This window comes from Vicugna pacos, chromosome 24, assembly GCF_048564905.1.
Source record: "Vicugna pacos chromosome 24, VicPac4, whole genome shotgun sequence".
NCBI classification, from domain to species: Eukaryota; Metazoa; Chordata; class Mammalia; order Artiodactyla; family Camelidae; genus Vicugna; species Vicugna pacos.
Window position 1 is genome coordinate 18,725,133 of NC_133010.1, and position 27,125 is coordinate 18,752,257.

Consider the following 27,125-nt stretch of genomic DNA (forward strand, 5'->3'; position numbering starts at 1 on the left):
ACAAGAGCATAAAAGTCATTCCCACTTACTGACCAAAGAGATTGAAAGATTTCTCTCTCCTCACACCAAGAAAACAAGGAAGAACAGTGACATTCTCAGCACCTGGTTCCTGCACCATTCATTCAACAAACATCATTAAAGAGAACATCCACTGTGTGCAGAAAGGGAAAAGGGTCCTCAGAAGTCAAGAAGGAACAACTCTAGACCACGGGTCTAGAAAGAAAAGTGCCCTATTCCCTCAGATGGTGGCCGAGGAAAATAAAATGTAAGAGGATTTTTCTTAGCATGATTTGTAATAGTTAAGAATATTTTTCCAAAGGAAAATCCATTCTGAAAGCATCTTAGTTAGAAAGTACTACAAATGCTTGCTGTATTCCATACAGCGCCCTGAGGTCTCATATGACTGGACAGCATCACTGCAATGTTCCCTTTTGAAGCTTGTTACCAATTAGATTGTAATATAAAATTCGTATCTGGTTTTTTGAGACAGAAATCAGCTCCACGGGAATCCCAGTGGATGTATCCCATTCACGAAGTATCATTCCCTCTATAGGTCTGACAGTTAGGTACCCAGGTCCATTCACCCCACTGCTCCATGTCTTCCAATTCTCCCTGATACATTTCCAGTTTTAAAGCAGCTTCCCACAGCACACAGCCACCTCTGAGCCTGCGCAGTGAAGGACTGAAGTGCCAAGCTTATCCAAGCCAAATGATTAGGAGAGTGATTAAGGAGTCGGGCCCAACAAAAGCAGCACAATTCACTATCAAAGTCAAAGAAATAATGGAGGGTTTTCCGGGCTGTTCTATGTGCCATCAACAAAGTTATCTGGGGGAAAACTACACTTTTTTTTTTTTAAAGAAAATGTTTTTTAAGAAACATGTTTAATTTTAAAATCACATACCCAAGTTATAACCAGATAACATTCTGTAGTTTAAAAGTAAATGAAAAGTGGCCTCTTTTATACATGGTGTGACGGGGAAAACTCTATTTTGTTTCATTTATTCATACAAAATATTTGCTCAATACCAAGTATACAGCAGGCACTGCACTATGCACCAGAGATACAAAGATAAACACAAACACTCATGCTCTTCGTGGAGCATACACAGTCCAGTTTGGCTGCTAGAAACAGTCCAACAACAATAAATGGTGAGCGAAAGCATGGAGATTTTACTCAAAGTCACCCTTTGTCACCACATTTTCCACGGATGAACGAGGCTTACTCTAACATATTTGATGAAATCTAAAAAGGGCTACTTGCCAGCTTTGAGTTCCTCTTCTCCGGGGTTCTTTCAGGAGGCTATATTAATGAGCCTCCCATCACCGTCGCATCTCTGTATTTTAATCCTCTTCAGAGCGCCTACTGCTATCTGATATTTATCTTTTTATTTGTTTGAATGGAAACTCCCCAAGACTGGGAACCCCATCTTTGCCACATGCCACTGTCCTGACCTCACAGGACCCAATCCATATCCGTCTCAAACTAACCGACCATCTCCTACGAAATCCACACTTCACTACCTTTCATTTCAGGGACCTTCCTCCACAGGTTCAGAAAATTCCCAGATGAGATCGTCGTCAGCCTGAGCCCACAAACACCGCTTTCACTAAGAGAAATCAGCACGCTTGTTTCCTCGATCAGAATATAGCAGTGCGTGTACACGAGAAACTTACAGAACACTGTAAACTGACTATACTTCAATTAAAAAAAGACGACGGCAGCGGGGAATTTCATAGAAAAGCTCTCTTCTTCTGACAATTCAAAAGGTGATCCTTGGGCAATTTTTTATCTAAAGGATAGCATGTCTCTAAAAACATGGATCATCATGGCCACTCAGTTTATGACTTTTGATTAATGACGATTTGGAGCAGGTCCAATCTTCTGTCTGGACTTGTATCATACGCCCACCGTTCCTAGGGAGTCTGGAGTCTTTAGCGCTCCACCAGCCGGCCCCAGGGGCAGCCCACCCAGGTTGGGGGTGCCCCCAGGCCAGGAGGGCCGCCCGTCCCCAGGGAGCGGCGTGTACAGCGATGTTTGCACTCACTGCCACTAGAGTGTCTTACTGTTTGCTTTTGTTACATTAACTGCCTGTGATGTGTGGCCTTGCGTCTTATCTGAGAACGACCTTGTAACTCACTGCCCGGTGCCAAGAAGCCACAAAATCAATGGAAGCAGAGAAGCCATCAGCTTGCGGCAGAGCGCAGGAGGACTTCTGGGGGCAGGTGGAGACTCAGGGCTCCTCCCCACATACGGACAGAAGCAGCAGGTGCCTCAGTGGTCTGCCTCTTCCCACAGCTGGAGGTAACAATTATCTACAGGTAGATAAAACTAATGAGTCACTCTGCACAGCACTGAAAAAATAACCAGGACCTTGATCCTGACTTCCTATGGACAACTGTTCAGACAGATGCATTTCTAGGATGCTCATACATTAAGAATGCATCCCCTACTTACGTGAAGGGTGAAACTGTATCTCTTTTCATGTCCTCATCATGGTTTATACTAAGTGAAGAAATTCATTCAACAGTGGCTGGCATGTAGGAGGTAAAATGTAAGTATTTACTGGATGAGGGTGACAAATCATGGGCTCGTCCACAGAAAGAACATCTCTTCCGTGCCTAGGAAGCTATTCTTGAAAACAGGATGAATGCTTGCATAGTCTCTGGAAGAGACAAAATGCTTAAAGTGATTTCCTTTCTTTACTGTTAGCTCTCCTTAAAACATCATTCTACAAGTATACGTCTTCAACTGTTCACCTCTAGGACCCTAAAAAATATTTAGGATGGCATTATAAAGACCAATTCTGAAACTAAGACACCTTTTAGTGTAGTTATAAAATTTTCTCTTGAGTTGGCAAACATCTTAAAAATTACATAATCATGTACTGATATGTTGATAACTGTACTTACTTTTTAACAGTTTTTGAAATTTAATTACATACAGTTTTTACTAAGAATATAGTCTACAATAGGAAATAACAAACTTTTTTTAAAATTTTCTTCCCGGTTTATTGAGATATAATTGGCATATGGCATAAGTTTAAGGTGTACAATATAAATGATTTTATAGAGAGAGAGAGAGAAATATCTACCACAGTAAGGTTACTTAACACATCATTTACCTCACATAATTACTGTTTTGTTGTTGTTATGGTGAGAAAATTAAAGCTTCACTCTCACAGCAACTTTTGAGCATACAATACTGTTTGTTAACTGTGGTTACCATGCTGAGCTTTAGATCCCCGGAACTTATTCATCTTATAACTGTAAGTTTGTACTCTTTGACCGTCATCTTCCCCATTTGCCCCACCTCTCAGCCTCTGGCAACCACCACTCTACTCTTTGTTTCTGTGAACAAACGTTTCTTTTTACCTACACACTTGTAGTCAACCCAAGCCCCAAAAGAACTCCTTGCATTTGAAAAGCCCACTTAAGACAAAACCAAACTCAAAACAGCAATCACGGACACTTCCCATGAAAGTGGTACCTTAAAAGCTAATTCCTGTTGTGATTTTTTAAATAAACAGGATCATAGTGCACAAAAAGCAATATCTAGCTCAAGTAAAGTTACACTAACACTAACTGCTATTCCAGAAGAAGAGATAGAAAAAGGTTACCTCTTTTAACCAACACTTTACGCGTAATTCCAATGTTTATCACAGCATTCTCTCTAAAATAATAATTCAAATCAGAATGGCCAAGGGCTTTAATTTCCTACTCATACTAGCATGACTGCCTTCAGGCTGCAGGCAGGTTTGCATAAACGAAAAAGGGCAGCATAGAAGAACACCTCATTTGCTTAAGGAAGTCAGAAATAGGGTACTTCATTGAATTTAACAAAGTCAACTCCCTCACAAGCCCTTAACTGCCTGTGCACCTATCAATGTCTTGTAGTTTATCAAGCATTTCCTAACTGCAAAACTTTAACATTTTGGAAAGTACATGTATCTGTTTTCCAAATTCACACAAATTATTAAACTATGCTGTATTTTTATTTCTATTCTAGTAGCGGCATTGTCGGACCACAACATGCAAAAAGTAATAGATAAAACCTATCTACAAGACATTCTGTTCAATAACAGAATGAAGACATTTTTGGCCAGATTAAAAATACTGCGCTGATATTTGGAAAAGCTACACTACAGATAAAAACAAATGGGCAATGTATCAAATAAACACAGCTAAATGAATAAAACGGTGTTCCATTTTCACATGCTTTATCTTCCTCTGCAGATCCCATCTCCAACGCGGAGCTGTTATTTTATAAAGATCTGCTATGATTCCAAATATTAACAGAAGGCAATATTTCCTTCTTCAATCCTTTTATTAAAGTATCAAATAAGGCTTCATATAAGTAAGGGTTTGTTTGGTTTCACTGTTGTTGTTATAACACACAGAATTTCCTCTCTGTAGAACATCTGCCCTCCTGCTACAAAAAGAAATTAAAAAGGGAGTGAAGGAGGGAGAAAGAGGGGGAAGAGGGAAAAAAAGAAATGCTACACCCTAGTTTAAGAATGATATGAATGACATGATTTTTGAGTCAAAAAAAGTGATGTTAAATACAACTTGCACGTTGAACAAGCTGTAAAACCACAAAAAAATTTAAGAATTATCAGTGTAAGAAAGTATAAATCAATGTAAATGAATGCCTCCTTAAACTGTGGGCTTTATCAAACCAAGGTTTTCAGCAGAGCAGCGTGAATGGCATGTTAAAACTCTTATGATATAGAAGCAGATGTATAGAGACAGCTAAATATTTCAGTAACAAATATCCATGTAAATTATGTGCCATGGAAGTCAAGTTAAGTTATTTAAAACTAAAGGAAACACATTCAAATGGATTTTTCCCAAGTAAGCATGGTGGACATACTACTTTGCCTATGGGCACTCAAACACACAACATTTACAGGGACAGATGGGAATGAAAATTGCTGCAAACCTGTTGACAAGTTTTGTTTTCCTATTTACCTTTCAAGAAACTTAAAAATATTTCTAAGAATCTACCCGAAGAAAAACGAAACACAGAAAATTATTTCTACACAAAGATGTTCTCTAGAATGGGCACATTATGATCTATTCTCCTAGCAAAGTATTACTTTACCCCCCAGAAAAGTTAAAAGGAAATGCTTACTCCTGTGTGTCTGAAAAAGAGCGGGCTCTAGAAAATGCCCCTGAGTTAAGACCTCAGCTTGGTCATGAACGGACTGTGACCACAATCAAGATACACCAACTCAGCCGGAGTTTCCTCATCTGAAAACTTGACGTAATTACACAGTTGACCCTTGAACAACAGAATCAGGAGCGCCAACCCTCTGCACGGTCAGAAATCCAAGTCCTGCTAACTCTGCCTCAAAAAGCTAAGAAACCGACAAGTGACTCACTCACGGGCAGGAAACTGAAAACGCCTGAACAGGACGAGGACTCAAGCCCTAGTTCTTCTGATTCCATATATTATGACCTCTAATCAAACACAAACTTTTCTGCACCCTCAGTTCACTTAAAGACCTGTCAAATGAAAATACAGGTACTGTATTTACTGAAAAAAATTCACATGTCAGTGGACCCACGCAGTTCAGACCCATGTAGTTCAGGGTCACCTGTAGATGGGTGTAATTACTGAATGAGAAGAACATCTAAAATGCCTAGTTTGAAGCCTGGCGTGTAGTGAGCATGCAATAAACCAGTTACTCCATCCTAAGTGAAAAAGCAGAAGACACAGTAATGTGTGTAGTCTGACGAACTAGGTATAGAAATAGTCACAAAAAGAAATGTTACCTGAAATGTTATCTACGGGTAACGGGAGTAAAGACTGATTTTTCTATTTTTCCTTTCCGATTGTCAATAAGTTAGCTAGTATCTTAGCGACCTCTTCCCTCTCATCTGTTTTCCCTGGTTTGCTTTAGTTATTTTAACAATGGAGAGAGCGTGAGACACTGTCTTGACTTGTGAGATGCTGAGCATTAGAGGTAAATGAGCCAATGAAACACTTTGCAGATGGGGAACCACTCCTTCAACCCGGAGCCTGCTGTGATCACCCCAATGCCACACTCCCCAGATTTTTCTCCCAACCTGAGAACTCCCCAGGGTGCACACCTGAGCCCCTCCCCCCACCACGTGCCCTGCTCAGGGACGTCTACGGGCCTAAAGGTCACAGCTCAGGACCAGAAACCAGGGAGCTCTGAGAATGAGATGGCACAAAACGGGCATGAAAATGCTGAGTGTGGGACGGCTCCTCACGTCTGGGGCCTTGTGTGGAGCAGCCGCGCGCCCAGCAGCAGCTGGCAGGTGTCCGGGACACGTCCAGAGGGCTTGGCTGAGCACCTGGCCCCAGGGTCCCCGGCCCAGCACACGCTCAGAGGCTCTGGCTTTCCTCGTTTTTGTTTTTCAGTGTGCTGATGGGCTCTAACAACTTGCTTCTGTAAACCTTCAGGCCTCAGGTGGGGAGGAGGGGGAAGACGAAAAGAAGGGTGTCACCCAGGAGTTTTTGATTTCACTCTTTTGTCAGCGTATACTGCCACCATTGAATTTTCAAGCTATTTCTACAAATTTTATTTTCTATGACTCTTAGCTGGCTTCATAAATGTCTATCTTTCACATGTGTGTGCTGTGTAACTCCAGCTAGACTCGAAGTTCCCTGAGGACAGAGCCCAGGCCTTATTTCCCCCATATCATTTCATTTATTTTATCACCAATACGCCCTGCCCCCAGGCGCTGCACACGGGAATTTTTACGAGGGGCGCGGTACCTGCTCCCGCTGCTCACAGAAGCTACCACAGGGCCTCAGGTCACAGGTGTGTCTGACACATGACTGGCTCCCCAAAAAGCCCCTGCAACCCCAAATAGCATTAGGGGCACTCCTCATTTGTGCTGTTTCAGTAAAGAGAGTATTTTTGTTTTAGCCTTTTTAATGTCTACAAATTAAAATTGCATAACATTATATATATTAGGAGAGGCAGTTAAAGGAAAACCCGTGGCCCTGGGAGAGAGATTTGGCAGTATGAATTAACACCGATCCTTCCAACCAACAATTCCACATCCAGACGGTACCCAGTCAAGTTCTTCACGTGTCAGACACGCACAGAGATGTCGTTAGGCACTGTTAGGGGCCCTAGGGAAAAGGAACTCACTTAAACAGTTGCTGGTAATGAGGAAGTGCATCACCTGTTTATATGATGAAACACGATGAGGAACAGTTAAAATAATTACACTTGACTTCTACACAGGTAGACTTCAAAAAAAAAAAGAGGTGGAAAAATGCAACCTGCGAGGGGTATACATTATGTGCATTTAAAAATACAGACATATATGTTGTTTATGGAAAGAAACGTGCACTAAAGGTGTAAAAATGGATGGAAAAGACACGCCAAACTGATGACGGTGGGAGGCAATGAGGGAGGCTGTCACTGCACTGAAATACGTTTGGGGGCTTAACTGCATCTGTAATATCTTATTTCTCAAAATCGGGAGTGAATATGGCAAATGCTAATGTTTGTTAATTCTCAATATGAAGGACTTTTATAATATGCTATACTTTTTTGTATGTTTAAAATATTTAATAATTTAAAAAGAAAACATGAGATCATACCCCCATTAAAATTAAGAAGTGTCAAGCTCTCTCCATTGTTAAAATAACTAAAGCAAACCAGGGAAACAGATGAGAGGGACGAGGTCGCTAAGATACTGCTGGACCACGCATCAGGGAACCTGTTACATCTCACATTTGCTAGGTCTCTTTTGAGCTGGCAAATGGCACTCCTGGGCTGTCCCCTGCACTGGGAACCCAGCACCGAGCCACTGGCTGGGTGCTGGGTGCCGTCTCCACTGCTCAGCAGCCTGCAGAGCTCCCTCAAATACAGGCTCCCTGCAAGACTCAAGTGCGTTCTCCTCCTGGGCTCGCTAATCAATGCTAATCCTGTCATCAAGGGAAAATAACTGAGTTTCTGCCATAATGGACTACACGCACAGGCTGTTTTATAAGCTATAATTAGCCATGCTTTTTAGCATTGCTAGAAAGTAGGTGGGCTCATTTTGAAGCAATGATCACTTCTGCTGGAGGCATTAGGAATCTAAGAAGCCATAAACTATGAAATGACATAAATCTGGATTTCAAAAGGAAATACTCCTACTCATCTCTTAAGAACCCAACCCTTGAATCCCCCACTTCTTTTCTTGAACTCAATCATTTCACTACTCTGTCTAGTGAGAAATTCCACTAACACCAGTTTCACTTGAATATCTCATCACAGAATGTGTCCTACAACCGACATTTCCTTTTTGTAACTGCTATAAACATAATCAGAAATGTAGAATGTAGCCTAGAAAAATATGGCACCACCCTTTCAAACTGATGCCTACAATTGCCTTGTCTATAGACATGCATGCACACGAAATACACACACAGTTGAAACTCATCCGATACCCACCCACCAGAAACTCCAAATCAAGCAGTATGAGAGAAACAGATGTCCTTCACCTGCTAAAGGCTCAAGCTAGTGGGCTCTTCTGTGTTTACTGAGAGCAGGGCAGCAATTACACCCAAACACGCTGTACCTGTTGACTTTATTACTGTAATTATCGAATTCATTGTTTACTGTGTAGACAGATGAAATAAGACTTAACAACGTGTTATACATATGAAAAATGATTAAATGCTTTGAAATCACTGATAAAGGCATAGAACTCTAAAAGCTCCTTTAGGATGAGGGAGCGTGAGATAGTTGTAAAAGACTTGAGGATTAAGACCGAGCGTTTCCTCAGATCGTTCTGCAAATGACTTCACTCTCTGGCTCCTCTTGAAAGCCCCTGATGATAAAAATCACAGGAATGCTTTATAGGTGAGGCTTATGCAAGAAAAGCCCATTGAAAATCCATCAGGAACTCACAAAAGGCAAGGCCCTACATCAAAAGTCAGAACACAGTGTTTACTAAATGTTCTTTCAGTTTATAATCCCTTGATTTAACTGCCTTTTTAAATTACATAATCACGAGTGGTCCACCAAGGTCCATAAGAGGCCTCTTCAATACACTCATTCAGCTACTTCAGGTCCTTTTGTGACAGTCAGTACGACATACATTTCCTTTCCAAGAGCGTTAAAACACTTGGTATAACATTTTCCAACTGACGACAAACTGGTAAAGAAATTGTTACAGTACTTAATCCTTCAAATGTGTCCCTCTCTCCCTACTCCTTGTCTCTCTCTGTATGGCAGCACCATCTAGTCAGTGGCCCAGAACATTTTCAATTCTCCCCCAACAACCAAAACACAAAAGACCAAGCAGCCCTGGCGCCTCCACCTCCTCCAGCCTCTCCCGTGAACTGCCGCGGCCTCACAGCCCTCCCGTGGCCTCACAGCCCTCCCGTGGGCTGTAACCACTGCTGTGTAACTTCTTTCCTCTGGATTGTGTGTGCTGCTCCCAGTGCTAGCTTTCTGAAACAAAAATCTCAGGTCACGCCTCTGATCAAAAACCACCAATGGCTCCCTGCTGCCCAAAAGGACAAGACTAATGATAGCGGTTCCGTACAGAATACGGACCCACCGACTTCACCAGCACCGACCTCCGTCCCTGCTTTCAGTACACCCTCCACACGCAGCGGGGGGGAGCCTGGCCCTGAACACAAGGCTCAGAGTCAGACGCCACTCCTCCACCTGCCCGAGTGCCCCTAAGCCACCTCCCTACTCTTCCTCCTGGCACCTCCTCCGACACTCCCCCAGTTCCCAGGGCCCTGGGTTCAAGTCCTGGCTCTGTGCAGTGAGTGAGCGGAAAAAACACTTTAATTCTTCCGAGCCTCAATTTCCTCATCTGTAAAACGGGGGAAATGATAGTTCCCATCTCACGGGGTCCGGGGAAGACTGAATGAGGACACGAGACACAGTGCCTGGCCCGCAGTAAGTCCTCTTCGAGGTCTGGCACCCCTGTCGCTATGGGCTCAATTCTGTCGTACCTCCCTCTCCCCTCTCACTCACACATGGAAGTCCTAACAGCCAATGTGACCGGATTCAGAGACAGGGCTTTTGGGAAGTAATTAAGGTTAAATGAGGTCATGAGTGTGGATGCTGAATGTGAAGGGATGATGACTCTATAAGAGGAGGGAGAGCACTCTCTCCCCGCTCCGTGTTCTCAGAGAAAAGGCCACACAAGGACAGGGCAAGAAACTGGCCATTTGCAAGCCAGTAAGAGACCTCTCTTTCAGCAGAGCCTGAGCATGCTGGCGCCCTGAAATCAGACTTCAGACTCCAGAACTGTGAGAAAAGAAGTTTGTTGCTGAAGCCGCCTAATCTGTGGTACCTTGTTACACAGCCCTAGCAGACTAACACACCTGTTCTTGTTTCTGTTCTCATGATGCGACTCCATTTAAATGAGATGCTATGTGATCTTCCTCACCAGACTGGGCCTTCTTTGAGGGCAGGGAAAGGGTCTTGCCCTCTTAGGACTTACCGTGGTGATGTGAACACAGTAGGCAGTCAATAAATGTGTAATTTAGAAATGAAAATAACGAGCATTCGATTTTAAGCAAACATTACCCTTCTGCAGAAGCTGGTGTTGAGCTGTAAGAGCTCCGTGTCATCACTAGACTTGCCTTTGACTATTCAGAGAACACGGATGTGTAGCAGGGCAAGTGCCACGTCTTCTGTTCTATTTTGATGGACCCCAAGCCGAGACCTCGCCTGCAGGGAAGTCTCAGTGTGAAGCCTGAAGAATGAAAAGAGGTAAAATGTAGTCTTTTCTCCTGACCCAGTCTCGGGCCCTGCCTTCCACGGGTGCGCGTCAGTGCAAAACGGCACGGCCCTTTACAATCTCCTTGAAGCACTGAGTTCACAATAGCAGCCCTGCCACCAACTACACGTTGTCACCTTCATACACGTGTACTTAATTTTGTATTTTAAAAGGGAGCGTATCCAGTGTCCAGGTGCTAAACAGTTAACACCGAGTGTTACAGCCAACAAACACTACACAGAATGTCCAGTACACGCAAGCCTCAAAACAAGACAGACACCAGCTCAGTCTGATCTACCCCTCCCAGTGAGACAGCTTTTCCGAGACCGCACAACGCTACCTTCCAGTACTCCAGACAAATCTCCTGTCACAGGGGATCCACACATTTGAAGAATGAGGGGTGACTGGCATGTACGGTAGGGCCCCCAGTAAAACTGACGTATGAAGGCAAGGATTATTTATGCCTCATTTACTGACGGAGCACCCAGTGCAGGCCAGACAGCAGGCCAGGTGCCGGGGACACAACAGTGAACAAGTCAGACAGGGCTCTTCGCGTCAAGGAGCGCAGCCCAGCGGAGGGAAGCGCCACGTCAGGGGCCGCAGACAGTGCTCGCGTCACACAGCAGTGCAGGATCCCTAACAGGACCATGCGCACTGGAACATGCAAATGGCCTTACTGATAAATGGGGGAATCAGAACTGTCCTGCGACCTTTACAAATTTTTATCAAAGCATTAAGCCCACAGTGAACATCACACTCAATGGTGAAAGACTGAAACCGTTTCCTCTAAGATCAGGCACAACAAAAGGGAGCCCACTCTTACCACTTCTACTCAAAAGTACTAGAAGGCATCCAGAACAGGAAGGAAGTAGAATTCTCCATCTGCAGATGGCCTGATCGTCCATGTACAAAATTCTTAAAAATACCAAAAACACTGTTAAAACTAATAAAATTCAGCAGAGTTGCAGGATACAAAACCAGCATATAAAAATCAACTGCATTTCTACACACTAACAGTGAACAATCCAAAAAGGAAATTAAGAAAACTATTCCATTTCCAAAAGCATCAGAAAGAATAAAACTTAGGAATAAATTTAACCAAGGAGGCAGAAGACTTACACACTGAAAAGCTCAAAACATTGCTGAAAGAAATTAAAGACAACAACACTGATAAATAGACAGACATCCTGTGTTCCTTGACAGGAAGACTCAATGTTGTTAAAATGTCAAGGCTACCTGAAGCTGTCTACAGATTCAATGCAACCCCCATCAAGATCCCACAGACATTTTTTGAATAGAAAAATCCATCTTAAAAGTCATAGGAGACATACAAACGGCCAACACACACATGAAAAATGCTCAATATTGAAAATTATCAGAGAAATGCAAATCAAAACTAGAATAAGGTATCACCTCACACCAGTCAGAATGGCCATCATTCAAAAGTCCATGAACAATAAATGCTGGAGAGAGTGAGGAGAAAAGGGAACCCTCCTACACTGCTGGTGGGAATGCAGTTTGGTGCAGCCATTATGGAAAACAGTATGGCAATTCCTCAAAAGACTAAAAAACAAATGAACAAAAAAAAAAGACTTACCATATGATCCAGCAATCCCACTCCTGGGCATATAATCGAAAGGAACTCTAATTCAAAAAGATACATGCACCCCAATGCTCATAGCAGCACTACACACAATAGCCAAGACATGGAAGCAACCTAAATGTCCCTGGACAGATGACTGGATAAAGAAGTTGTGATATATTTATACAATGGAATACTACTCAGCCATAAAAAATAAAAGAATGCCATTTGCAGCAACATGGATGGACCTAGAGATTGTCATTCTAAGTGAAGTAAGCCAGAAAGAGAAAGAAAAGTACCATATGATATCACTCATATGTAAAATCTAAAAAAAAAAAAAAAAAAAAAAAAAAGACACTATGAACTGATCTACAAAACAGAAGCAGACTTCCAGACTCAGTAAACAATCTTATGGTTACTGGGGAAAGGGGATGGGAAGGGATAAATTTGGGAGTCTGAGACTTGCAAATGTTAGCCACTATATATAAAAATAGATTTTAAAATACCAGCTTCTTATGTATAGCACAGGGAACTATATTCAATACCTTGTAATAACCTTAAAGGAAAAAGAAAATGAAAAGGAATGTATGTATGTATATGCATGACTGAGACATCATGCTGTACATCATACATTGACACAATGTGACTAACTGTACTTCAATTTTTAAAAAGTCACAGGAAATCTCAATGGACTCTGAATAGCCAACGTAATCTGGCAAAAGAACAGTTGGAGATCCCACACCTCCTGATGTCAAAACTTACTACAAAGCTAAAGTAGTCACAACAGGGTAGGTACTCACATAAAGACAGATATAGACCAACAGAACAGAATACAAAGCTCAGAAATAAAACCTTACATACATAGGAAAATAGTTTTTTCAACAAACAGTGCTGGGAAAACTGGATATCTACATGTAAAAGACTGAAGTTACACCCTTACCCTTACACCATATAAAAGTTGAGTCAAAATGGACCACAAATCTAAACGTAAGAGCTGGAACTATAAAACTGTAAGAAGAAAAGCGAGGGAAATGTTCATGACAGGAGATTTGGCAATTTCTTGGTTGTGACACCAAAAGCTCAGGCAACAACAAATAAATTGGTTATCAACATTAAATATTTTTCTGCATTAAAGGACCCTATCAACATGAAAAGGAAGAAAATGTGTGTGAATCATATACTTCATAAGGGCTTAATATCCAGACTATATCAAGGACTCCTACAACTCAACAAAAAACATGATTAAAAGACAGCAAAGGAGATGAACAGACACTTCTCCAAAGAAGATAAACAAATGGCCAATAACCACATGAAAAGATGCTCAACATCACTAATCATGAGGGAATTAAAAAATCAAGACTACAATGGAATAGCACTTCACACCCATTAGGATGGCTAATTGAAAAAGGAAGAAAAAAAAAGAGAGCATGTTGAGAAATTGTAACTCATGTACTGTTGATAAGAATGCAAAATGATGCCACCACTATGGGAAACAGCATGGCAGTTCTTCAAAAAATTAAATATAGGATTACCGTATGATCCAGAAATTCTACTTTGGGTATATACCCTCCAAACTAAACACAAGGCTGCAGAGAGACATTTGTATACTCATGTTCACAGCAGCATTATTCACAATAGCTAAAACACAGAAGCAACCCAAGTATCCTTTGATGGTGGATGAATGGATAAACAAAATGTGATAAACGCACACACTATGGATACTATTCTGCCTTAAGAAGAAAGGAGATTCTAATACGTGTTATATCATGAATGATCTTAAAGACATTATGCTAAGTCAATAAGCCAGTCAGAAAAGGACAACTATGTTGTGATTCCATTTATATACAGTTCCTAGAGTCATTAGATCCAGGGAGACAGAAAGTACACGGGTGGTTCCCAAAGGCTGAGGGGAGGAAGGTAGACACAGAGTTTCAGTTAGGGGAGATCAAGTTCTGGAGATGGATGGTGGTGACAGTTGCACAACCATGTACTTAATGCCACTGAACTATACTCTTAAAAATGGTTTAAATGATCATTTCTCTTATGTATATTTCAATTTAAAAGTTTTAAACATTAAAAAGTACTGTCAGTTATAAGTGTATAGGAAAATGAAACAATACTGAAACTTACATTTACTTGCAGCCTATAATTTAAAACATTAGAAACATTGAGCATTCAGGTATTTTACTTCTCTAAAAAATGTATCAGGAGTGTTTGAACAGTGCTTGCTTTCTTCTTGTCATGTAACTCGTGATGTAGAGCAAGTGTTTTTGCTATCATGCCTTGCTGAACTGGCATACTGCTTACTACCTTTGGATCAGCTTTCGCATTTCAACCTCTGTGCTTTCAAGGTTGTCAAGTGTATCTGAGATTCCTTTATTGTGAAGCTTTTACATACATCATCTGCCCTGGGACATCCTCATCTTTTTCCTAACAACTACTTTCCTCCTTTGGGTTGATAAGCTTGTGTTCACTGGGCACCCGTGGGTGCGCACGGGGAGTCGCAAACGACGCAGGGTCAGTAATCCTTCTCTAATTCCGTTCTTATTTGATTCAAATTTCCCTTCCTGCATTATCACCTTTTTCTCTGCTGCACTTTCATCTCTGTAGATCAAATCCCTCTTTCCAATAGCCGTTTTTTGTAAAATGTCATGTGGGTTTACCACCATGAGGCAAGGAGGAAACAGTAATATACTTGGCCGTTTGTGCGGGAACTGAGTAAGCAATGCGCAGGGACCAATCACAGGCGGACTCTGAAAGAAGTGATGTGCATCTGTCACATCTGTGATGATTTGTGGGCGGAAGGGCCGGCACCTTGTGTGCAGTTACTCACAGCTGATACACAAGTGAAACTGAAATGCGACCCACCTCACAGGAGGACCAGTTATTTAACCAACCTCTGGTAACTGAAATCCACGCCTATTAGAACCACACAAGGCAAGTGCTAACTATGTACAATTACAAACTGAGGTGAGAATCCCAGAAGAAAGGAACATAGTTCTCAGGGAATTGTCAAGAATCTGAAAGGTGACCGTGATGGCTAGAACCACAGGAAGGAAGAGCACAGCACGCAACATAAGGTGACAAAGTGGCATGACCGGCAGAGGCGGTGACATTTTGAATGAACATTAATATACATTCTGAAGCTTACTAAAACCAAAACCATTGTCAATTTAAAGCTCTTTTGCTTTTCCATGTTTATGTAAACCACCACATGAAAAGAGGAGCTAGAAATCTATTTTACAGCATGAGCTTCCTTGGCTCTGTACAGCCCTCGCCTAGAAGGAACACAATGAAATTGTTCTAAAATATAAGAAAAAAGAGATAAAAGTAGTAAATGGCCAAGGGGCAAACCACGCAGGGCCAAGCCACACCACAGGGATGCTGTCAGAGACTCTGGTCCTAATCCTGAGAGCAGAAGGAGGTAATTTTAGTTGCCTGCTGTAATGAATTATCACAAACTTGGTAGCTTAGAACAACAGAAATTTTTTTTCTCCCAGGCCTGGAGGCCAGAAGTCTGAGTACAGTCTCACTGGGCTGAATCAAGGTGTGGGCAGGGCTGAGCTCCCTTTGGAGGCTCCAGGGAGAACCAAGAGTGGATGGCTCCAGCTCCTAGTAGCTGCCTGCATTTCCGGGCTAACAGCTGCCAAGTCTCACGTCTTCGAACTTCTCTCTGCTCCGTTCTTGTAACGGTCTCCTCTGTGTGTGTAAAATCTCCCTCTGCCTGCCTCTCATAAGGATATGTGATTGCGTTCACCCAATCCAGGTGGAATGGCAATCCGCCCAGATAATCAGGATAATCTTCCCATCTCAAAACCTTTAACTTAATCATGTCTTCAAAGACCCTTTTTGTGGCCATCTAAGGCGACCCTCTGTGGATCCAGGGCTTAAGATATGGGTATCTCTTAGCAGGACCATTTTTCAGCCTATCAGAGGCTGAAAGGGTTCTTAGCTGTGCAATATAACTAGACTCAAGGTCACTCTGGTGGGGGCAGAGGGGGAACAGAGAGGATAAGAGGAAGCCAGCTGGGTTCTGCTGTGAGTCCAAGTGAGCGGTGGCTCGGACGAGGTGGTGCTGGGGATGGAGAGAAGTGAATGGGTTCAGAGCTATTCAGAAAGGAAAACTGGGAGACACAGAAGGTAGAGAGGTGCCTAGAGGACCTCCTGGACTTCTGGTGTCTATAACCTTGTTTCAAGTGGAGCTACCCACTGGGCTTGGGAGCACGAGACAAGCAGATGTGCAGGTGACCATTAGGCGAAACAAGTGACCTGCAATATTGCTGGGTGATGCTAAACAATGTCAACGGGGTTCTTTTGCAAGAAAGCAGGGGAACCAGCATACACTCTGGGGCTGGGGGCAGATCTCCCACTCGCAATCTTTTTAACTCAGGAAGCCTTCGTTTTGTCACAAGCAAAGTGATAATAGTAATACTTATCCTCAGGGCTGCAGCGAGAATTGGGCTTAGGGATGAAACGCGCCACAGTGCATGTTAACAGTAAGCACTGATTACCCTCTATTATTCATTATCATTCTTTGCCTGCGCGGAAATGCAAGCAAAGACCAAGTCCACTGCAGGATTACAAAACTTGAACCCTCTTACTTTATTCCGATTCCTCTCCAGCTTTGCTAATTCATATTCATTTATTGCTAGAGCCCGATGTTCACTTAGAGTTACTGATCTAATCTGAAAATAACTTCAGGCTAAATAAAGTCTTAATTTTTTTTTTAAGTTTTCCTAATTGTGTCATTAAAGTGTATCAAATATCTTCCTAACTCATCAACATTTAGTTCCTTCTCTATCCTAAATCATACAAATAGACAATCAACACAATCATTTCCATTCTACACCAATAACAGGTGGAATCAGCACAGATAAGCAACTTGCAAAGAGATCATCCAAACCACGTATTATCAACCAGCTAAAAAGCCTTTCCAGCCAATCCTTCAACAAGGCTGATTTAAGTAACAAAACTGATCAACGTTTCCATTAACTTTCTCATCTTCGTAAATAATCCACAAACTGTAGGAATACTTTATTTGAGGTTTAAACACTCAGTTGTTTACACAAGCAATTCAAACACTATTTTAGCATTTAGAAATTTTAGATTTTTATTTTTCAATTAAAAGGCATTTCAAAGTGAAACCAGAGACTCATTCTTCATAATGAATTTTTAGTAAAACAGTGCTCAGTAAGCAACTCTGAACTTCATGAGGAAGTATCTCTCACCAAGGCACCCACATTTTCCCTTAGTTTTCAGCAAAGCAAAGGTCAAGAAAATTTCATTTACATTGACTTCACTATTCAGTTTCCTTAACTATAAATTTAGACTGAACAGAATGGCTTTCTGATGAGGTTTTGTCTTCTTGGAGATAAAATTCAAATTGGTCTATCAGGAGAAAAGCTCACAATTTCAAGTTCACCTCAACTCCTCTCTCATAAGCCCAGCTCAGATCCAAGATGAAACACAAGGGCTAGAGAAAAACCCGCGCAAGCCATTCTCTCATTTCTTGCCATTTGTACATTGGTAATTTCTCCAGAACAAGAATCTCACCACAGCAGGTCCTGACACTTGGCTAAATTACTTCAGACAGCCATTTCCACCCTCCCATGGCCCTTCACTCCTTTTTTCCCTCTGACATTTCGAGAGGAGTCATTTCTGGCCCAGCTTGTAATTTTAATAATTCAAGGAATGAGTGTCTCATCGATCATCAATACAGAAATAACCAAAACACTTGTGGATGGCCGTGGTGGAGCGCTGAAGTAAATGGCATTCCAGATGTAACAAACTCTCAATTGCTCTTTTCTGAGCAATTAAGTTGATGCACATCTTGCTATAATGTGGAAGAAAGTGAGAGGCCCCATTTCTCCAACAACTGTAGACATACAAAAGCCAGCCCCAGCTGGCCTTGGACGGTTCAAGAGTCAACATCAGACAAGTATGGAGTTGATGGATTCAACATGCTGCTTTATTTCAGACCCCAACAAAGATGAGGGTGAGCACGATTTATAAGACACAACGATATCAAGTTCTTGCTCCAGGGACCAGCTGACAACATGAGATTTTACAATCCGCTATTCAAAATGAAGGGCGGTTAAGTACCTGAAGACTTGACAGTGACTCATTATACTGGAAGCAATCCGAAAGCAGCCATGCAGCCGGGACTTCAGTTTAATACAATTGCTTCTCAAAACCTAAATCTGCCATTTAGCAAATTCAACTTGGACTGGGATACAAAATATCATTTTCCCTCATCTTCTGTCCTGTTACAATAGTACTCCAAATTTTACTTGTGATATAGATGAAATGATACAAACATTTAAAAGTCAGTTTGGTTACTTTATGGGGGAATAACCTAAGTGATCTAAACCCTGAAGGATGCAGAGATGAGGCAAGAAAGGAAATTCCAAAGCAAAAGGCATCTATCTAGATGCCAAGGAGGCCAAAGTGGGATGAACAGCGAATAATGCTTATTGACTCTGGGAACCCAGGAGGGCACGCATCACATTGTCCTAGAAAAGCCCCACCCAGAAGGAAGATGATGGCACAATCCAGCACATAAGAACAGGCTGAGCTAACAGGTAATGTGGGATGCAGGTGACGGCAGGGTTGAGGATGGGACCAGGGAAAGCTCTGCTTGTCTGTCTACCGAGGCACCCCACCAGAGACCACACCATGTGGGGGGGTGTTTCCTCCTAGCCGAAGCATCCTGCCCTATTTTCTCCCACTTTAGAAGAATCACTTTTGCGGTCCCCTTGGGTCCCCTTGGCTGTGTAACTTTGGGGCAACTGTGTCCCGATTCCTGAGGATCTGGCTGTGTGTGTGTGTGTGTGTGTGTGTGTCCGTGTCCTACTTAGCAAAAAGCTTGTTCCCACATCCCTGGAAGGACGTGGACCAGTTCAGACACAGATTCAAAGTTAGGAAAACCTGGGTGGGACAAGAGGACTAGGCCTCCGAAATGAAGTCACCTGAGCTGGAAAGACACACGTCCTGTAAGTTGGCTCCACACAGAATGAAGAAGGAAGGGATCCCAGTGGTTCTCCGTCCACGTAGCAAGGATGGAAGAACCAGTGCTGACCTCCCTTCCCGGAGCTGTCTGGGCCCTAGAAGCAGCTGTGTGTGTGGGTGACGACCTGCTGTTTGGGAGCAATAACCCATCCCGGGGGCTCAACACTGGAGGGGCACGCTACCCTGCGGCCCTGCCTCGCACAGGGGATCACAGATGCAACAGGGCGTTTCCTCATCTAGCACAGTCCTTCCAGGCAGCCCTACCAGCCTGGGCTTCCCTCCCGTCCTGCAGGCAGAGAGGCCCAGCCCTGTGCTGTTCCCAGCAGCTCCAGCATTTCAGCTGCAGAGACCAAACCAAATTTCATCTGGAGCTCCCGCCACCCTCAAGCTCAGGACTTCTCAACGGAGGTGTTTCAGAAATCTGCAGGGGCCATCTGGGAGTAACACAATGACAGGAGCAGAACGGGCCGAGGACCCAAGACACCCTCAAGGTGCAGGAGAGTCCCAGTATCACCCACGTCATGTATAACCTCTGAATGTCTGGAAATTCACGTGGATAAGAAACAGTTTCCCGTTATTTAGTTCTAAAATGGAACCATTGACACAGAAGAACAAAATTGTTCCAGTCCTGTTTAAACACACCTTTTATCAAGATTTGTTCACGTTAGAAAACTGTCACCAACAGCACCATTTGCTTGTGGCATCTGAGCTGCCCACACACCACAGCTACACTAGCCTGCATCTGCAGCTAACACATACCAAAATTTCACAGGGGCTATTAGAAGTTCCTTTAAATGTATTTAAAGTCAAATTGCTAAGGATCCATGAAATACTGGATACCAACGATTTTCCTTAATAAATTTCATTTTTGCCAGCTATCTAATATTAAGGACAGGAAGCATACTGAAGTTTATTTTAAACCGTGAGAACTGCACATAAATTACTTGGGGCTGGGTTGGATTCTTGTTTTTCTACTTTACTCTGATACTGTCCCCAGGGGTCACATACCTCCCTCCCTCCCAATTTCCCTATAATTTTTCTTTTTCAACTCACCCTCTAATCCTAGACATTTATGAAAGGCTCTGGTCTCCCAAGTACTCGGTTTGGGGAGAAATTAAAAGATGGGAGATCTGTTTTCTGAGACACTCTGTCAGCACACCTCCCATGTCCTAATGCAGGGAGTTACTCTGACACAGGCAGCCTGGCTCATTGCAAAACCACCACGCTTCCTCACTTCCTCCACTGCAGCAGCGTTTTGCCTTGGCACATGACCCTGCCTCATTAAGGTGGCTTCCCTGCTTTCTCTTCACGGACCCAGGAAAGCTTGGTCTCTCGTTTCTTTTATGTTAAAGTGCACCTACTCATTTTTCTGCTACGGAATGGCTTCGGATGTCTTAAATCCAAATTTACTCATTATACACAGGTGCAAGGCATCTAACCTCATCTTCTGATGAACGTGCACAGAGCATCTACATGTTCAAATGCGTAATTATGAATTTCTTCTTGCTTTTCCTCTGTGATACTATTTGGGCATCGTACTGACTTTTTAGACACTACGTGTGGGCACATCATTTCATCTTACCAGTTTCATTCCAGGATCACAGAAGGGGAATTATGGAATATCTGTTACAAAAGAGGGCATGAGATCTGAGACAGTCGAGATCCACCCATCCAGAAAGCGTCCCCTCCCAGCCTCCAAGCTTTTCCAGAGACTAGTTCTTCCTGAAATTCAGGGCAGGGATTTGTGGAGTCGGGAAGCTAGTCTTCTGCCTTCTCATGCCAGAGAGGCAGGTAACACCTGATCATGTCCTGCCACCACCCAGGGGCAGCCCAGAGCACTGCAGGTGGCTGATGGAAGTAGCAAAAGGGCCGGCCAGTGAGGCTGGGCCTCGGCCTGACCAGACAATAAAGCTCAAAGAGGGTTGTAATCCCCATGGTTACAACTGCCCGCGGCCAGGTGCAGCTGAGACCCATGGCCACTTCAGAAGCAGGGAGCTGCATCAGAGCCTCCACCTTCCCTTTGATGGCACCTGTCAAGACTAGCCTGTGCTCAGCAGCAGCAGCTCTGCTCCCCATCGCCCCACACTAACCCCGGGGCAGCCTGGATGCGCCAAAGAGAAGATGCTGACGGGCCAGACAGGAGTTCTGCTACCTGCATTTGAGAAGCAGAGCACCCACTCGGCACTCAGAGAACCTCCACAGGGTCCAGATGTGCCACATCAGTATGCAGAGGTCAGAGGAATCCGGGCTCCTAAAGGTCACTGTCCCTGAGCTGCACTTGCAAATAAAGGGGTGCTGACTCGCCTACACAACCTCTTGGACCCCACCTTACTCCAGGAAGCTCAGAGGCCAGAACACCGGACAAGAAATCTGCCCACCTCAACCCTCCCACATGGACAGGCAGTCACATGAACCACAACCGTACATGACCTGTGCCGGATAAACGGGCGGGACACTGCAGGAACACGGAGAAGCCACCGCCTTGTCATGGAAATCTGAGCTGTCTTGAACCACACTCAGCTAGTTAGATGATACGATGTTCTCCAGCACAGCCAGTGGGGAAGACGCAGGAGGGAGGCAGCGAAGCGGCCAGGCCGGATCACAGCACATCTTATGCCAAGCCGATACCTCCGACTTCACCCTGGAGCCAGCCGGGAGCCACAAAGCATCCAAAGCGTGGGTGACACATCCCTTGCAGACAGACCTCCCTGGTGGCTTCTTGAGTCACCTTTGGGTGTCAGAGTGTAGTTTGCAGGTTTCTGGGGAAACCCACCCCAAAATGACATTTGCAGCACACAGGTAAACTGGTGTAAGAGTTACAGCAGCGAGGCAGTGTAGCGAGTGGTTAGACACACACTCCACAGCCAGACAGCCCGGGTTCAAACCCAGCTCCCCACTCACTGTGAAACCCTGGGCAGGTCATCCCGTGTCCCCCGCCTCCCGCTGTAGGAGGGAGGAGACCAGACACCCCTCACAGAGCAGGGGGGAGGACTAAAGGGGGATTAATATCCAGGGAGTGCTGGTGTGTGGCCGGGCACAGAGGAGGCAGCACCCAGCATCCACCACCATGCAAATATTTTCATGCGTCTTGGAAACAATAAGTCACCTAAACTAGTGATGTCAGAGATGTTATAGCTCTGGACAAGACCAGGTGTTCAAGTGACTCTCTGTAAAGGTATTAAGTGAGCAATGCCTCCTTGCAGCAGGGATCTGCCTCTCACCTTTGTGTCCTGCACACGGCAGACACTCTCGAGGGGACTTCTCTGTCATAAAGGACCGTTTTCCTGTGAGACAAGGTACTTCCCAGTTGTGTATGTATTTCTTGTGCTCTGAAATTCTTGAGCAAGAAGGAAAAGATGGAGAAAGCAACCTTAGCCAGGGGAAAAAGGGAGGAGACGGCAAACCATCAACCACCTTTCACGCGAAGAGCCCCACCTCGGTCCTCAAACCAGAGGTCAGGAAGGCATTGACACAACTTACACCCGGCAAATTTACGAACAGCTTTCCGTAACATGTTTTTGTAACTATCTATGGTGACACATGTTAACCAGACTTACTGTCGTGATCGCTGCACAATATACACAAATGTCAAGGCCATTTTGCTGCACAGCTGAAATGAGTACGTTGTAAGTTAACTATCCCTCAAAAAAAAAAAAATGCCCACAAAGTCACCTGTTCAGAAACTGGAATATATTTCTCCAAATAATAAGGCTTTAAGTGGTGACTAGATCCCCGGGTTAGCTCACGAAGGCCTATTCAAGCCCAAATTCGACCTACATTTCCAGCTGAACAGCATACTGTGAATTTAGGGAACAGAGCAAGTGGTGGAAAAAGTCTAAGACAGAGATGAGTTCCTCCCAGGGAACTCCGCCCCCTTGAAGGGGAAGAGCCGGCGCCAAGCACAGTTTTGAAATAACAGCCATCTCCTCTCGGTCCTCCTCTCCCTCTGCCTGGAGTCCTCGGCCACCAGCCTCTTCAAACTCCTCCTGCTCTTGCCGGGCAAGTAGGAGTGTGACCCTGGCAGAGGAGACTGGAGTGTGAAAATGGACTTTTAGGAGCTAAGAGTCTGTGCCAAAGGTCTAGACGCCTGAAACACAATGTGCCAGGGGGTCCACAGGTGGTTTCATGGTACAGAGAGGGCCTCACGCCCTGCCCCCCGCACGCACACACACCCGCCGCACAGGTAGTCACTTGTTTTCTGATAACTTCCTACATAAACTCTCCCATTGTTCTATAGGTAGTTGCATTTTTAAAAAAAATTCCAATCAAGCCAAATGAATTTTTAAGAATCTTTCACTTGGACATTTTAAGACACTGCAATAGTTGGAACAACAATATACGAGTCTTTAGAAACGCACCACTGAGTCGAGGAGGATGGAAAAGGGCAGCAGCTGAGTCTCCTCTCCCGCCAGGTCCCTCACACCACTTCTGCTCCCTGGCGCTTCGTTCCCCGCATTTCTGCACCCGTGGACTCTCCCTCCAGACTGAGCAGCCAGACCCTGCGGACAACACGGGGCCGGCACGCTCCCCCATGGCACCGCACAGCGCTGGGCGCGGACGCTACACGGGCGCCTGTCGGCTCAGGGCTCCGGCGCAAGCCTTTGGAGTTTTCCTAGGGAGAATGATGGCTTGTACCAGGGGTCCTGAAACTTTAAGGGGCTGGAGAGTAAATATTGCAGGCTTTGCAGGCTGTGTGCCCTGTCACTGCTATTCATGTCTTCACAGAGAGACGTAACCCAGTGAGTCTGGCTGTGTCCCAGTAAAACTTTATTCACAAAAGCACCCAGCCAGATCTGGTCCACGGGGTGTAGTTAGCAATCCCCAGATCACACTGAGCCATCTCTACCATAAGACTGGCTCTGAAATTAACGGCCATATGACACAGGGCTTTGTTGTGTGTTAAACAATTTAGGATTCATACATTCATTTTAAACAATACATGTTACTCACCATGAAATTTTCTTGCTTTTTGTTGTTAACACATTTTTGCCATTTTTATACTTTAAAATGGAAAAGAAAAACCACAATTCATAACACAACCATGCCCTAATTCTACATCAAGCCCTTATTTACGCATATTTATCATCAGCGATCGTTCACTCTAACCATTACGTGCTTTCTGTTTGAGTTGACAACTGCTAACTGCAACTTGCTACAGTTCTTTATTTTCCAGAAAGTCGCAGTCGTGTTGGCAGTGGTAAACACTGCAGGTGCTTTAGGGTCCAAAAAAGATGCCAGGAGTTGAAGCAGGGGATGGAGGTGGGGGCCTCAGGAGGATGAGGGAGAGTAAACACCAGGCCAGTGAAATAAGAACCACAAAGCTCCAAACATCTCCTGTAACCAGAGTTCAGTGTGTCTCACCTCTCCCGCTGGTCCTGATTAAAAAAGTAATATCTCAAGCCAAAAAGAGAAAAAGATGGTGACAACAGGACCCTGAGGCACGAGCAGCCGCATGTTGAGGACAGATGAGAGGGCCACATTGAAGAGGACGAGGGTCAGGTAAAGAGTGAGCTCACCAGACACCTTGGAAGGCAGCGCTCACAGGAAACATGGACCAGCCAGCAGGTCTGGGAGGCAAACAGTAAGTGTAGAAAAACCATCCAATGCGACAACCTAATAACACAGAGCAGCTCTCACCCCTCTTCTCCGGATGCCGTTTCTTGCCTCCACGCGGGTTTTTTCCGTCTCGTGTCCTAGAGTTCCATTTCCACCCACCGCCTCTCACACCCTCCTCCCTCCCCTCACCCACCTCCTTCCTCCACTTACTCACTTGACACTGAGGCATCAGTCCCTCCGTAAAATTTTCCTTCAAGCTGAGCTACAAGTGGCTTCTCTCCACCCCAACAGGCCACCGTAGGCCATGGCTCTGTCTCCCAGCCTCCCAACCAGTCAAACTAACCTGCACCTCAATCCCTAGAACTCGAGTGCCTTCTCATGCGCATAACCACCACCTGTCTCATCACATGCCTGAGTATTAAAGGCCTGAGCGTGTGGCACACAAGTGAGCATCAGGAGTGAGGGTGCGTTTGTGTGCAGGAGGGGAGTGACGGTGCTGGATGAGAGCTCTGAGCCCACAGACCAACGTGGGAATGGGGTTTCAGGTGGTCCAGATCACAAACTTACAAAGGTATATCCCTGGGCTCAAAGCAGCATCAATCTGTCCCAACCCCTAGGAGCACACCTCCAAGTGCATGATGCGGGCTCAGCCTCAGCCACGGGGCAGCCCGTTACAATGCTACCACAGTTACGACAGAAGTGGCAGCTGCGACCTGAAATCCCAACTGTGGAGTGTCTTCTATCCCGATAGAAAGCCTCTACTGTACTTATTTCTAATTCCTTTATGAAAGATATCCAAATTATACAGTCTGGGCTTTCTACTAATTCAGAATGGCCTTCAGTCATGTTTCTATGAAGTAACCATTTCTCATTAGACAGCTGTTGGTGAAACTTTTATCACCTTAGTAATGTGGCATGAGATGACCTTGCTTTAATAAAAATGTTACTGTTACACTAGGTACAAAATATGTTTCTATTGTTAAACTGTAATAAGAGTCCAGAATGTTTACTAGAAGGGGAAGGATGGTTGTGACAAAAGAATCCTAAGAAAGGAGAGAAACCAAAGTGTTCTCTCTTCTGCGGATAAACTGAGCTAAAGGTGTTCCTCTAACACTTAGGATGAAATCATGGAGCTTTCCAGCAGGCCATTCAACTCTGGAACTGGAAAGGAAGTGTCCAAATACATAATAGGATCTAAGTCTTCCCAATGCATCATGTGAGGCTAACTCTGAAGGCTGCCTGCATTCAGGACAACATGTCTTCTACTCAAACTGTCGTCAAGGAGAAAGACCAGCAACAGTGGGGAAGGCATCAAGTACCAGAGCTAGTTAGTGTGTCTGGAGGGTTTACACTGCGCCAGCTACTGTGGGTTCTTTTACTACTAACCACCACGCTACAGCGTGCGCTGCTCCCAAGGAAGCCAATTTTGAGAAACCGAAGTCAGCAGGTACAAAAAGTGGCAAAACTAAGGCGGCAGCCCTGATAAAGGAAAAGCTGACAGGATAATGCTACCACCATCCACACCTAAGAAAGTTTAAGTTGCTGAAAAACAGTCACAGGGCAAATTACAAAATAGAATCAACTGAGCGAGACAGGTAGAATGGTATAATGAAACGAGCCCTGGATTTAGAACCACAGTGCCTGTGTCCTGGTCCACGCTAAACACCGAGGCTGGAGTCCCCTCGCTATCACGTGGTCATGATAAAATACACCGCACTCTTTTGTGGTCACTAGGCCAGTGAGAATGAAAGGGAACGCGTCTGGCACCGTGCTTGGCAGAGAACAGATACTACAATAGCTTGTCCTTCTTTACCCTCGGTTCCCATTTCAAAATACAAGCAGACCAATCCTAGGTATACAATGTAAATCCTCCCCGGATGCCGCCTCCTCCTCCTCCCCTCACCCCCAACACATCCACAGAAACCTTTCAAGGTGGATCTCTCTGCTCTCGCTGTGAGGAGAGCTTTCCTATCACTCGTAATCTGCCCTCTAGTAACAATGCACAGAATTGTCTAAATGAAGCAAAATGAGATATTTCATACTTTCAATATATGGGAACCACGAGGTAGTATTTAAGTACCTTAAAGCTGTTCAGAAGAAAAAAAGATTACCATTTCATAACTGCTGCTGTTTCATTCACTTAAAACGTCAAGCAGTAATTTTAATAAGAAATTTTAAAATCTGAGAATACACAAAGATGTAATGTACACTACAGGGAATAGAACCAATATTTTATAATAAGCTTAAATGGAGTATAATCTA

The 27,125-nt window shown here is 44.2% G+C and overlaps 1 protein-coding gene across 1 annotated transcript in view; it reads right to left on the reverse strand.

The window, feature by feature from the left end:
• The window catches only part of TTC39C (tetratricopeptide repeat domain 39C), an 83,065-nt gene that overhangs the window by 53,582 nt on the left and 2,358 nt on the right, over positions 1–27,125 (reverse strand). The gene's annotated exons all lie outside the window — the stretch shown is intronic.